General features: G+C 40.1%; 1 long non-coding RNA gene across 1 annotated transcript; it reads right to left on the bottom strand.

Annotated features, from left to right (window-relative positions):
- Positions 1–9114: 9114 nt before the first annotated feature.
- On the bottom strand, positions 9115–9739 carry LOC120437824. Its single transcript, XR_005611427.1, has 3 exons — positions 9541–9739; positions 9261–9359; positions 9115–9174 (listed from the first exon to the last, which is right to left on the bottom strand). It is a non-coding gene; the product is annotated as an uncharacterized LOC120437824 (long non-coding RNA).
- Positions 9740–14098: the final 4359 nt, after the last annotated feature.

Genomic DNA, 14098 nt, shown 5'->3' on the forward strand with positions numbered 1-14098 from the left:
GTTTTTGAATGTCAGAAATGTATATTTGTGAATGTGGAGATGTTATATTGGTTTCACTGGTAAAATAAATAATTGAAATGGGTATATATTTGTTTTTGTTAAGTTGCCTAATAATTATGCACAGTAATAGTCACCTGCACACACAGATATCCCCTAAAATAGCTAAAACTAAACACAAACTAAAAACTACTTCCGAAAACATTCAGCTTTGATATTAATGTGTTTTTGGGTTCATTGAGAACATGGTTGTTGTTCAATAATAAAATTATTCCTCAAAAATACAACTTGCCTAATAATTCTGCACTCCTGTATGAGAGTAAGAAAGAAAAGTATATCTTTGTGTCCACCTTTCTCTGTTAATGCCCTACCTGGCCCCTGGCAAAAGCTTTGCTAGATCCGCCCCTGCACAGTTACCAGCTGTCAGCTAAATAAAAAAGGAGCTTGGTGTTTATTTCTCTCAGAAACAGTTCATAACTTCCTTCAACTCATTCATGTCACCTAAAAAAGGTAAACCTGTTTCTCCATCACCAGTTCAGCTCTGATGATTCAGTAAGGTCATCTCCTGGTTTCGACCAGCCGCTTCTACAGCTGTGGCTCCAGCAAACATCAGCTGATACTAGAAATTAAAATCAAATGAATTCTAACAACAGCTGATCAAGCTTAAACGTGCTGCTGTTGTTTAGCGCGATAAACAAACAAGAGAGAAAAGCCGATCATTGATCAGTTTCATGACTGAAGTTTGAACAGGCGAGAGAATGACAGGGAGGCTGTCATAAAGTTCAACATCAGTAACTTAGCGGGCACACAGCTGTATAGAAACTCCATCGTGCTAGCTACCACGCAGTACGAGTTATTATAACTGATTGTAAAAAGTCAGCACAACGAAAATAAACTACACCTAAACTCGGTTTATATCTGACCCAAATAGAGTGCAGGTCATAACTTCTTACCTGAAATTCAGTTCACCTCACGCTCTGACCGGCAGCCGCCTGCTTCTCCTGCCTTCGGTTTCCCTGATCCACGATCTACCACCGGTCGATCGGCGGTCGCCTCGCCGCCTCGTTCCCGCATGTTCTTTCTGACACACACGGTGGATAGCTGCCCTCGGTTGTAGCTCCGCGTCAGCGACTACCAAACAACTCAGTTATTTTTTCCACATCGACCAGCATCTGGACAATCCACCGCCTTTCACTGTTTGTACCGTTACTAAAAAAAACCCCTCATCGGCTCATAAAAACGAAAAATAAGTCCAGCTATGACCCTGAGTCAAAAGACAGCCAGCTCGGGTTAGCTAGCTACCTGTCTAGCTCTTTGCAGGCACCGAAAACATCAGAGCTAATATGGGATGTCTTGGTAACACGAGCAGATATTTGAAGTTTACATCTGGCCAATCCACCACCTTTCACTGTTTATACCGTTACTAAAATGAATAAATAAATAAATCATCGGTCCATATAAACGAAAAATAAGTCCAGCTAAAACACATACTGTCGGCGAAGCGACCGGGTGCTGACACGAGTTTCACCCGCCTCAATATAAGCAAAGCCTGGGTGCTTTTTCACGAAGGGTCGCTAGCGGTGCTAGCTAACTATGCTAGCGGCGCTAGCTAGCTAGCCGACTATCAGCAACACATAAGAGAACTGCTGCTAAATAAACTACACCTAAACTCGGTTTATATCTGACCCAAATAGAGTGCAGGTCATAACTTCTTACCTGAAATTCAGTTCACCTCACGCTCCTGCCTTCGCTTTCCCTGATCCACAATTGACCTCCGCGTTAGCAAACACCGGTCGATCGGCGGTCGCGGCATGTCCTTTCTGTCATACACCGGTGGATAGCTGCCCACTGTTGTAGCTCCGCATTATAGCACCACCAAACAACTCAGTTATTTTTTCCAAATCCAGCTGTAACTCCGATTCTGTGCCAGCATTTGCGAGACCGGGAGGTGAAACGACAGAGAGAGTCCCTCGCTATCCATTTGCAGCCAAGTGCGGCAGCTAGCTAGGTAGCCAGCTAGCTGTCAGGCAGGACCGACCTCGTCAGAGCACTGTCGCTAAATATGGGATGTCTTGATAAAACAAGCAGATATTTGAAGTTTACACACCTACATTCTCGCCTGAAAATATCTTAAAAGTTTATTTTGTGACCTAGAAACATGAATAAAAGACATATAAAACGAAGTGGTGGCCGCCATTGTTCACTCTGTAGAGGCGTGCTATGAATTGTGGGATATGGAGTTTTCAAAACAAGGATAAATCTTTTCGGCTGTACTACTCCCGGTATACCACTAGAGAGAGCCAAGACACCACAAATGAAGTCTGTTTATTTGGCGCCAAAAGATGAATTGGCCTAAATTTGTACTAAAATATTAATATTTAAAAACTATAAAAGTCATAAACACCAAAAGTCACAACATAATAGTCCAGCTCCAGCCGCACAAAATGATCTAACATATGTAATCCTAATGTCAAAACTGTTTGGCAGAGGAGCGCGGGAAAATTTTCACTAAAATATTAATATTTAAAAAACTATAAAATTCATAAACACCAAAAAGTCATAGCACACCATTCCAGATCCGGCCGCACAAAATGAGGTAACATATATGAAGCTTGTCTCAAAACTGCGGGGCGTGATACGTGCCGAAATTTAGGCGGAAGATGGAGAATAATAATAATAAGAATAATAAATCCGACGAATAGTAATATGTGTGCCTCTTGGCATAGGCACACATAATAATAAATCCGAGGAATAGTAATATGTGTGCCTCCTGGCACAGGCACACATAATAATAAGAATAATAAATCCGAGGAATAGTAATATGTGTGCCTCCTGGCACAGGCACACATAATAATAATAACTAAAAAGCGAAAATTTCTGAAGAAATTTTATGTGTGCCTATGCCACTGCTAATCTGTGTAGTTTGCCATTCTTACGGCTGCTTAGGGCAAAACTCAGAAGAGCAGCCATTCTCCACCATGAACTATGGTAAAAACAAACACCGCTCACACTTCATAGATGACAGCTTACAGTTTTGTGTAAAGATGAAGTTTCTTTGTACAGCCCCGATTTGCAGACGCTGTGCACAGAGGTTCATGAGCAGAAGTCCCCATTGTAGCACGGCAGACCCGACAATGTTTGCATGAACACGCTTTGAAGCATTATGTTATGGACCACTTTTCACACATGGTTGGTTTACCCACACAACCGGCTGTAGCTTTTCAACTTACACACACCCAAAAAACAGCCGAGAGAGCACAAACAACGCCCGTGAGGCGTGATTGCAGATGCCGCTCAGGTGGGTCCACCTCCCCTCCAGCGGCACTGCAGACCACGCCCCGCCACACACATCAAACACGTAAAATAAATATTTATGCACTTTTGCATTCACTTTTTGTCTTTTGTTATTTTGACACAGTGTTCTGAATGATGAGCAATGGTCTACAGCCAATCTTGTGTATTATTATACAAACTTTGGTTGTAAGATTCAGATAACTATTTAATAAAAGCTAAATATTTTATATGAGAGTAAGAAAGAAAAGTATATCTTTGTGTCCACCTTTCTCTGTTAATGCCCTAGCTCCCCCCCCCCCCTAAAAGCTTTGCTAGATCCGCCCCTGCACAGTTACCAGCTGTCAGCTACACAAAGAAGGAGCTTGGTCTTTGTCTCTCAGAAACAACTCATAACTTCCCTTCAACTCATTCATGTCACCTAAAGTGTAAACCTGTTTCTCCATCACCAGTTCAGCTCTGATGATTCAGTAAGGACATCTCCTGATTTCATCTTCATGCTCCAGCAAACATCAGCTGATACTAGAAATTAAAATCAAAAGAATTCTAACAACAGCTGATCAAGCTTAAACGTGCTGCTGTTGTTTAGCACGATAAATAAGAGCGAACAGCCGATCATTGATCAGTTTCATGATTGACGTTTCAACACGCGAGAGAATGACAGGGGAGGCTTCGTAACGACAGAATAAATCATAATGTTTTCTCTGAATGTGGGACGACTCCGTTTGTACGGCACGGCAACTCTATGAACTAACCCTAATGAATAAAATAAAGTCCAACGTCAGTAACTTAGTGCGCACACAGCTGTATATAAACTCCCGTGGCAGCACGATTGTAAAAGGTCAACGAAAATAAATTACACCTAAACTCGGTTTATATCTGACCCAAATAGAGTGCAGTTCATAACTTGTTACCTGAAATTCAGTTCACCTCACGCTCCTGCCTTCGGTTTCCAGCATCAACGGCCCATATAAACATGAAAAATAAGTCCAGCTAAAACACATACTGTCGGCGAGCGACCGGTGCTGACACGACTTTCACCCGCTCAATATAACCAAGCCTGGGTGCTTTTTCACGAAGGGTCGCTATCGGCGCCGAGCTAACTATGCTACCGGCGCTAGCTAGCTAGCCAGCTATCAGCAACACATAAGAGAACTGCTGCTAAATAAACTACACCTAAACTCGGTTTATATCTGACCCAAATAGAGTGCGCGACCGGGTGCTGACACGACTTTCACCCGGCTCAATATAAGCCAAGCCTGGGTGCTTTTTCACGAAGGGTCGCTAGCAGCGAGCTAACTATGCTACCGGCGCTAGCTAGCTAGCCAGCCAGCTATCAGCAACACATAAGAGAACTGCTGCTAAATAAACTACACCTAAACTCGGTTTATATCTGAACCAAATAGACTGCAGGTCATAACTTCTTACCTGAAATTCAGTTCACCTCACGCTCCTGCCTTCGCTTTCCCTGATCCACGATTGACCTCCGCGTTAGCAAACACCGGTCGATCTGCGGTCGCGACATGTCCTTTCTGTCATACACGGTGGATAGCTGCCCACTGTTGTAGCTCCGCATTATAGCACCACCAAACAACTCAGTTATTTTTTCCACATCCAGCTGTAACTCCGATTCTGTGCGAGCATTTGCGAGACCGGGAGGTGAAAGGAGAGAGAGTCCCTCGCTGTCCATTTGCAGCCAAGTCGCGGCAGCTAGGTAGCCGACTAGCTGTCAGGCAGGACCGAGGTCGTCAGAGCATTGTCGCTAATATGGGATGTCTTGATAAAACAAGCAGATATTTGAAGTTTACACACCTACATTCTCGCCTGAAAATATCTTAAAAGTTTATTTTGTGACCTAGAAACACTAATAAAAGACATATAAAACGAAGTGGTGGCCGCCATTGTTTAACTCGGCAGAGGTGTGCTATGAATTGTGGGATATTGAGTTTTTCACCAAGCATTACCATAACTTTTGAATGATTTGCACAACCTTAAAAATTCCAATGGCTCCTGAAAGCAGCAACGCTGTGCGCACCGTTGAAATTGTCATCATTACGGTAATCCAAATAAGGGTAGACAGGCTGTACCACTCCCGGCATACCACTAGAGAGCGCCAACACACCACAAATGAAGTCTGTTTATTTGGCGCCAAAAGATGAATTGGCCTAAATTTGCACTAAAATATTAATATTTAAAAAACTATAAAAGTCATGAACACCAAAAGTCATGACATTATAGTCCAGCTCCAGCCGCACAAAATGATCTAACATATGTAACCCTAATGTCAAAACTGTTCGGCAGAGGAGCGCGGGAAAATTTTCACTAAAATATTAATATTTCAAAAACTATAAAATTCATAAACACCAAAAGTCATAGCACACCATTCCAGATCCGGCGGCACAAAATGAGGTAACATATATGAAGCTTGTCTGAAAACTGCGGGGTGAGTTTCGCTGCAAAATTTCAGGCGGAAACTGGAGAATAATAATAATAACTAGAAAAATTTGCATTTCCTGCGAAAATGCTGTGTGGATGCCTTAACGCTGAAGCTGTCTGCTGAAAAGCTGAAAAAGCTGAAAAGTTGCAAAAAGTTGTATGGTGGTGAAAAAAAACATGTCACCCTGAGCAGGATTCAAACCTGGCCCTCCTGGTCTCAAGGCAGCTACTCATCTCACTGAGCTAATCTCATTCTCTCAAAAAAGTGGAGGAGAGACCGACAATTCAGCTAAAATGAGCGGAAGCTGCTGAGAATTGTGCTGAGAAGAGGTGAAAAGGCTGAAAATTTTGCAGAAAAGAGGTAAATCAGCAGAATTTCTGCTGAAAACAGGTTTCTGCTTAAAAAAGCTAAAAAGCTCAGATTTGTGCTGAAAAGGAGTGAAAAACTTAAAATTCTGCTAAAAAGGAGTGAAGAACATACATTTTGTGTTGAAAAGAGTAAAACAAAGTGTAACGGTTAACTGAAAAAAATTGTTGCCATGAGCGGGATTTGAACCCGGGCTTCCCAGTCTGAGAACAGCTGCTCATCTCACTGACCTAAAACACAGCTCAGCCTGGCGAGCAGAAATAAGTGACCATATTGATAATGTGTTCCATTCATTTCAATGGGCAACAATAGCGGTGATTTTGAAGAAACTCTCCATTGACTGTCTATGGAGAGTTTTCAGAGTTTTTGTTGCCCTGAGGAGATTTGCAAAAAATCTGTAACTCCCACAACAATGATAACAATGAAAGCCAGCAAAAATACCTACGTTTTGATGTATAATTTGTGGGGGTTGAGTGAGAATTGAGCGAGTAGCAAGAAGTTGTTCGGACTTGAACGGAAAATTCACAAACTTCCACTGTCCACTCTGAGTTAATTGCATAGCAACCATAACAACGCATGTTTGCTGAAAATAGTTGAAAATAGCTGAAGAAGCTGAAGAAATCAAAGTCAGTGTTTAAAAAGTTGTTGAAATTTTAATAACTTTGCAGAACAACATTGAGTTAACAAAAATGTAATAATTTAGCAGAAATGCAATAACTTAGAAGAAACATAACAATTCAGCAGAAACATTGTAGTTTACCAGAAGCTACAACTTAGCAGAAATGTAACAATTTAGAATAACATAACTTCACAGAAATATTACAACTTACCAGAACTGCTCTAATTTTGCAGAAATGTAATAATTAGGCAAAACTGTCAACAGATAACAGCTGAAAACGTGGAATTAACCTCAAAGTCACTCATTTAACTGTGAAAAATTACCAGAAACATTAGAAAAGGAAAAAAAAAACAGCCAGCAGATAAACTGATGTGGACCAAAACCAAGGTAAAATTGCAGAGTTTACACAGCTGGTGAAATGTAAAATGGCAACAAACAAACAAACAAACAAAAAAGAAACCCACAAAAACAGTTAGGTAATAAATGTACAAGATGCTGCAGTCAGAGAAAAAACACCCAAAAATAATGTTAGTGAAATGTCAAAGAGTGGCAGAAAGTTTAGAAAATAGAAAACCAGTAATAGAAAAGTAGAACATTTAAATATTTTTTAGAAACATATGATACAAAATATTTACTCAGTTGTTTCAAATGATTACAATAATGGCATACAGAAATAAAAATCCCATTTGGGACAAACAGAAAAATATTAATAGAAAATGCAAATCAAATGAATCTAAATATACAAACAAGTGAAGCATATGTTGGAATTGTGAACATATCCTTGTTTTCCATGTTTATGTTTATGGCCCTAAGATGCGCAGACACATGATAGGCTATTAACTGCAAAAATATATACATATATAAACAGCAAGTGAGAGACAAAAATATATCCTCTCATTTGCTGGAGTTTTGTGCACATACCATTTGGCAAGGATAAACAGCATATTCCAATGCCACATTAAAATTTTCAAAAGCTTATTTTTTTCAATTAGTTTACTGCTTCCTGATTTGATGATAAATATGGTACCAAACTACAAAATACTGTCGAAATGAAGTCGACATTGTGATATATTTCAGGTGTCGAGTCACACAGCTGACCAATCGATGCACATATTTAAAGAAACAGGGATCAAATAAAGAACATTGTTGTAGAATAAATTACAGTGAAAAATAACCACTGCCCTGCGTTAGAGAGTGACTTATGATGAGGTATTAATTGGGTTAACTTTACCTCTAACAGCTTTTCACATAGTGCTGTGACCAGGGTGAAATCCATCATAAAGTAACTGTAAACAGTAGAACCATTAGCATTAATGTTATGGTTCTACTCTGATCAAAACTCAAGTCAGCTGTGTGACCTGATATAAAATGATAAAGAGGAACACCTATAAATGGATGTGACCTTTATGAACTTTTCAAAATGACTTTATATGTCTGACCCATTATCTCTATATATTAGAGCAGATGTGTAAAACCACTGTTAGACCTACTCTATACTAATGTAGTTACTGACACCCCATACTAATGCAGGATTCATACAAACACACATTATCTTTTCTCTTAAACACTTTTTCACATTTTGAGATTGTGTAATTTCTATAAAGAATACGTGTAATGGTTTAATAGATATAGTTATTTAAATGTCCATAATAATCACATGATCATTTTTGTACATCCTACAATTCAAGATTTAGAGCTGTGTGTTTGTATGAATTCAGCTTGCTATACTTATAGACTTAGATATATTAATCCACTATTTACCCAAACAAGTTACATTGTTTGGGTAAATAGATTGGGTTTGTTCTACAAAATAACAAAAAACAAAAACAAAAACCACCCACAATATGTCTGATATTGTTTGTTAAATCTGGTGACACAAACACAGTCAAAAATTCATTGTGGTCCTTTTTACCCTCGACTAATGATATGCTGGTCACTTGGACCAGTTTAGTATTTGCTGTCACAGAGGAATGTTAACCATAAGTCCAAAAGACAAAACAGAAAAAATATGTTAATTAAAAACATGTTTTTTCTGCGTAAAAGTATTGAAATTACATGGAAACTGTCACCTTACAGCCTCATTGTAAATAGCATCACAAACAGATGTTTTCCACACAGTTAACAAAGCTCCACCACATCCGATCACTGCATATAAATCTAAAAGAAAACAAAAACAAATAAAATGTAATTAACACAAGGGAAGACTTTTGATTTAATAACTAAGCTTAAAATAAGTGTTACCTTTGAATATTTGTGGGAAAAATCTGATGCTACCCCAAGAATACAAAGCCACACTGGAAACGATGACAGGCTTGCAGCCCTCTGTCTTCCTGGAGTGAGGTGCCTGTTCAGTAGCAGTGAGTTGACAGAAGTCGGTGTCTGTAAGAGTGGCCAAACACTGATACTCTGTCCACTTGCGTAGAGTCTAAGAAGCTGGAATGCAGGCACACAGGACGAGCTTGTTCTAAAAAATACAGAAAATGGAACATTTTATTTGTGTTAAGGCCTAAAAACTACAAATGAGTTATACAATGAACAATATTGAAACACCTCATAGGTGCTGCAGGCCACCAGACTCCAGAGCAATCTCACACTCACATGATGGTGAGGAAAGGCACGAGCTCTGTGATGAGGTCAGGACAGCAATACCTGCACAGAGAGACAGAGTAGAAAAAGCATAGATTTGTAATCCATAATGTGAATTAAAACTCAAAAAGTGTCAACAAGTATAATCATTTGAGTATGGAATTATTTATGCAATAAATAGGATTTAAATTAATTAACTGAATGAAAAGCACTGACATTTTTTATCAAAGAGAAAGAATTGTACCTCTCTTTGCGCTGAGGATCACTGAGCATATACAGTTTCCTCGGTATGAGTCATCCTTGATGGTTTCAGAGGTATGTAGTGTGGCAGCATGATGATGGTCTCCAGATCAGGCAGGAGGTCAGGTGATAGGTGTGTCATCTTCTCCATTGAAGACACACTGGTATGGCAGTTCATAAAACAGCAGTCTCCTTGTGGCATGTAGTTATCTGTGCAGTCCAGCACTGATGGATCAGGTTTGGCTCAGCAGTTCATGAAGATGGTGTTAAGATGTTGTTGTTTCAGCTGAGGATGGTGACGTTTGAAGGTTTTCCCACAAAGGAAACAGGACTGTGTGTGCCCTGTCTGAAAAAATACATCTACAAAACATGAAGTGCTTTTAACACCACCCACCCTCCCACCCACCCATCTCAGCCCCAAGTGTCTATTTAATGCTGGTATGGGGTGTCAGTTACTAAATCTAATTAGTAGCCCCCGCTTTCTGATGTCTTTGTTTATTAGCAGCTTTTTCCAGCTGCTCAGAAAATTCTGACTTGGCCTTTATCCACCCAAACCCAAACCCACCCGGATAAAGGCCAAGGCAGAAAATGGATGCAGAAACTTTCCATGTACTTCTAAATCAGTTTTTATACAAATTCTGTAAGCTGTAAAAATGTTGTTCTCTACATAATGTATCATTATAGACATCTCTGGTAGCCTAAAGATAGTTTAAAACTTTTAACATTTTTTTACCTGTAAAACATGATAAGCAAAAACTCATTCATTCCCAAAACGTTTGATTCTACAAAATCTACTATAATCAAGAAAATCTAATTGTCTGTTATTATTCATGTGACCCATAATAAATACCTGCATTTATCTGGGATTTATTTATTTACTATTTCATATTTGAAAGCCCTCAACAAAGATCTCGTTTGTTGAGATACATATAACACAATAAATAAAAGTATCAAAAAGGAGATGACAATTAACATCCATGAAAAATGCATTTTAAAATAGTAGATTTAGTCATTTAAAAATGAGAATAAAAAAATAAATGATGTCTGTTTAATACTTTTTGCAGCACATTTCAGATCAGAGGTGCATGATAACAGAAGGCAGATCTCCCTGCTCTGCATGAAGTACAGCCATGATTTGGTGAAATGATTAATAACATTGCAATGAGAAAGGTTTGATAAATTGAAGGATGGTCTTCTTACAGACAGAGCAGGGAAACAAATTTTTGCCTTCCATTATCAACAAAAAATCTTTTTCATACTCTACAATCAGTAAACTCTGTAACAAACATGATCTGTAATTGTTTCAAAACTCACCAGACGACTTCATGATTGACTCGAGGACAGGACACAAAACACAGGGTTGTGGTAACTGTAATACGTTCTCAGAACACCTGAATGTAGGCTGTGCTTTGGATGAAAAATAAAAATGAGGTCAAGCAGGGTGTTCTTGTCTGTCGTGGCAGAAGTGATCAGCTGTGAATACCCTCTCGACTGAAACTGCTCCAGAATCTGTTTTCTTCCACTCTGTAACTGGTTCTCATTAAAATCTCCACACACAATTATTGGGTGACAGTCCATTATTTCAAGTGAATCTAAAAGACTTACCAGGTTTTGCATGAACGGTGTCAAACTGTAGTCAGGAGGTCTGTACACAACAGCAATGAGCGCAGGGAATGGAGCCTGAACCTTCAACACTAAAAACTCAAGATCAGTGACATTATGCAGATACTGTTTTACCTGAACCTGAAAATGATTCCTCAAATACACAACAACTCCCCCACCACTTCTGCTGGCCATGTGAGGAAAGTTTGTGTAGGACACATGTCTGCTGCGTTTGAACATGGTGTAGCCGTCCAAATGCAGACTGTCTGCAACAAAGGAGCCTTGGAGGTGAGACTCTGTGAGACACAAAACATCTGCTAAACACATTTCATGATGACTCTTGATGTCACTGATGTGAGATGGCAAACCCTCCGTATTGTGATGGATCAGTGTAAGAGTGTCAGGTCTGCTGGCTGTTTCTCTGACCTGAAGAAGAGGCATCATTTCCTCAATGCTGGCTTGTCTCATGGTTTGGAGCGCTGCAGTTACCTCGGGATTGGCGTAAATCTTTTTCTCATCCAAGTCCTGTAAATAGAGTCCACTGAGAGACGTCACCCTGCTGAGAGCAACATAAGCCATACCTGGTTCAAAAATGTTCTTCATTGAAACTACAGCTGTCTGTGTTGTAAGACCCTGGGTTTTGTGAATTGTGCAGGCGAATGCTAGCTTTACAGGAAACTGTCTGCGTACCGCTCCTTTAAACTTCAGGCTTTCCTCTGCTCTCTCAATGTAAACCAGATCATCAGATGCTGCATTAGAACTGTGGTTGCTTCTTACAGACTGCCGGTTGTCCATTCTGAGCCCCAGTTTAATTATGTGTCCATCAGATTTCACCACCTTTATCAGTATACCAAAAGCACCGTTAACCAAACCGTTTAGTGTGTCCAAGTTTCTGGTCAGCATCACTCGAGCTCCTTCAGCAACATTCAGGGTGTCGGGTAAATCATTTCGCCCACCTGTAAATGGTCTGTCTCTTCGTGCCATTCTGCCTGTACATTTATCCTTCTGGAAATCGTCTGCATTGATGATTATAATGTTTGAATGAAGCTTCTTGAGCGTATCTGTGTTATGGGATTCAACATTCTTGTTGGTGGCATAGATGTGTAAGACCTCAGTTGGACATTCTTCTGGTGCAGTCACAGCCTGTGACAACAAATCTCTGTCGCACTGAGAAAGCTCATCTGTCTTTTCTTTCACTCTAATCCTGTTCAACATCTCTGCAAAGGCCACATCATCTTTCTGACGCATGATCTCAGTTAAAGTGATCATCTGAAAATGTTCCCGCCACAGGTCAATCTGTTCTGGATCGTAAACACAGAGAGGTTTAGACTGTCGCACTGGTGGCAGCTGGTAAAAATCTCCAACAGCTAAAACTGACATTCCACCAAAAGGTCTCTGAGTGCCTTTGATTTGTTTCAGTCTTGCATCCACATAGGCAAAAAGAGGTTTTGAAACCATTGAAATCTCATCAATAACAATAATTTCGGCATTAATAAGCTCAGATCTGACTTCATCCAGTTGGTTACCAAGTCCTTGAATGGGTGGTTTCAGACTTCTGGGTAGTTTCAGTAGGGAATGTAACGTAGAGCCATTGATAGAAAAAGCTGCTGTCCCGGTAAATGACGTCAGTAAAACAGTTGGATTTGATATGTCAGCTTCTTCTGCATTAGCAGGCAGTCTGCTCAGGATCTTTGATGCTTCAGAGTGAATACATTTAATCAGATGTGACTTTCCAGTTCCTGCACCACCGTTGACATACAAGAAAAATGGATCTGGGTTCAAACCACAAACTCGCTGAATACACCAGTCTCTTATAGCATAGAACACGCAGGCCTGCTTCTGGTTCAGATTCTGATACATTACACGTACCACAGCTGGATCGACTGCAGGTTGTTCTCTGACGGCTCTGATCTCTGTTACAGCATCAGACTGACGACAGTAGTCGGGGACATTCTCCTGTTCGTTCTCATCATCAGAATGTCTCTCAGGAAGATTCTCATCACATTGCAACCTCACAACTTCAGATTCAGGAGCCAGATTACACCATTCATCAATCACAACGTCCCTATTTTGTTCAAACTCTTCCAGTGCACTCTCAATATCCTCAGAGTTCTTCTCATACTTGTCTTTATTTCTCCTCACAATCCGTTTAACAGACTCACTGTGGTCTGAACATGGAAGTCGCACAAAACCTGAGTTGTAGAAGGACTGATAGGTTTGGAACCCTTGTGGTTTCAGTTCCTGCTCTGATCTGTGTGGAAGGTAAAGTCTCAACAGTCGTCCATAATATTGCTCAGGATCTTTTTCCTGTGAGCAGTGGTAATACCTGATTATAGCTGGTTTATCATTCTTTCGCCTTTGTACAAATCCAAGCTGGTTTAGAAGAGGAAGCACATCTTTTCCTTCATTTGGACCACTCACCAACCTGCACAGGGCAGCAAAATCAGCCAGGGACATTTCCTCATATTCTGGTGTCTCAGGTCTGCATTTGTATTTATCAGTCAAACTTGTCATCCAAATATTACAACTGTCGTGTGTTGTGGTTTCCAGGTAGCTCATGGGGCGACTCATTTTTACCGGGTTATCATCTGTTGGTACAAATACAACACTGCGGGAGCATTTTTTCATTTTTAGGCCACAGACTCGAGTCACACACTCCTGTGCACTGATTTCTCTCTTTTTTGAGTAAGCCTGCATCACAGCTCTCATTTCATCACATTCATTGACTGTGTTGTTTGCAGAGTTATCAATAACTGTCTTTAGGTATTCAGAGAGGCCAGATTCTCTCTTCGTTATATATTTACAGAGGTATTCTATACATGAATAGGCATTCAATATTAACGAGACATCCAAATTAGAGTTCCAGGCTTCAAGCAGGTGTGGGTTGTAATTGTTGATCCAACAGTCCTTTGGGTCACGTTTCAGAATCAGCGCTGTTTTCTTGTTTATGTCTTGGAGGC

Source organism: Oreochromis aureus, linkage group 3 (assembly GCF_013358895.1).
Source record: "Oreochromis aureus strain Israel breed Guangdong linkage group 3, ZZ_aureus, whole genome shotgun sequence".
Lineage (NCBI taxonomy): Eukaryota > Metazoa > Chordata > Actinopteri > Cichliformes > Cichlidae > Oreochromis > Oreochromis aureus.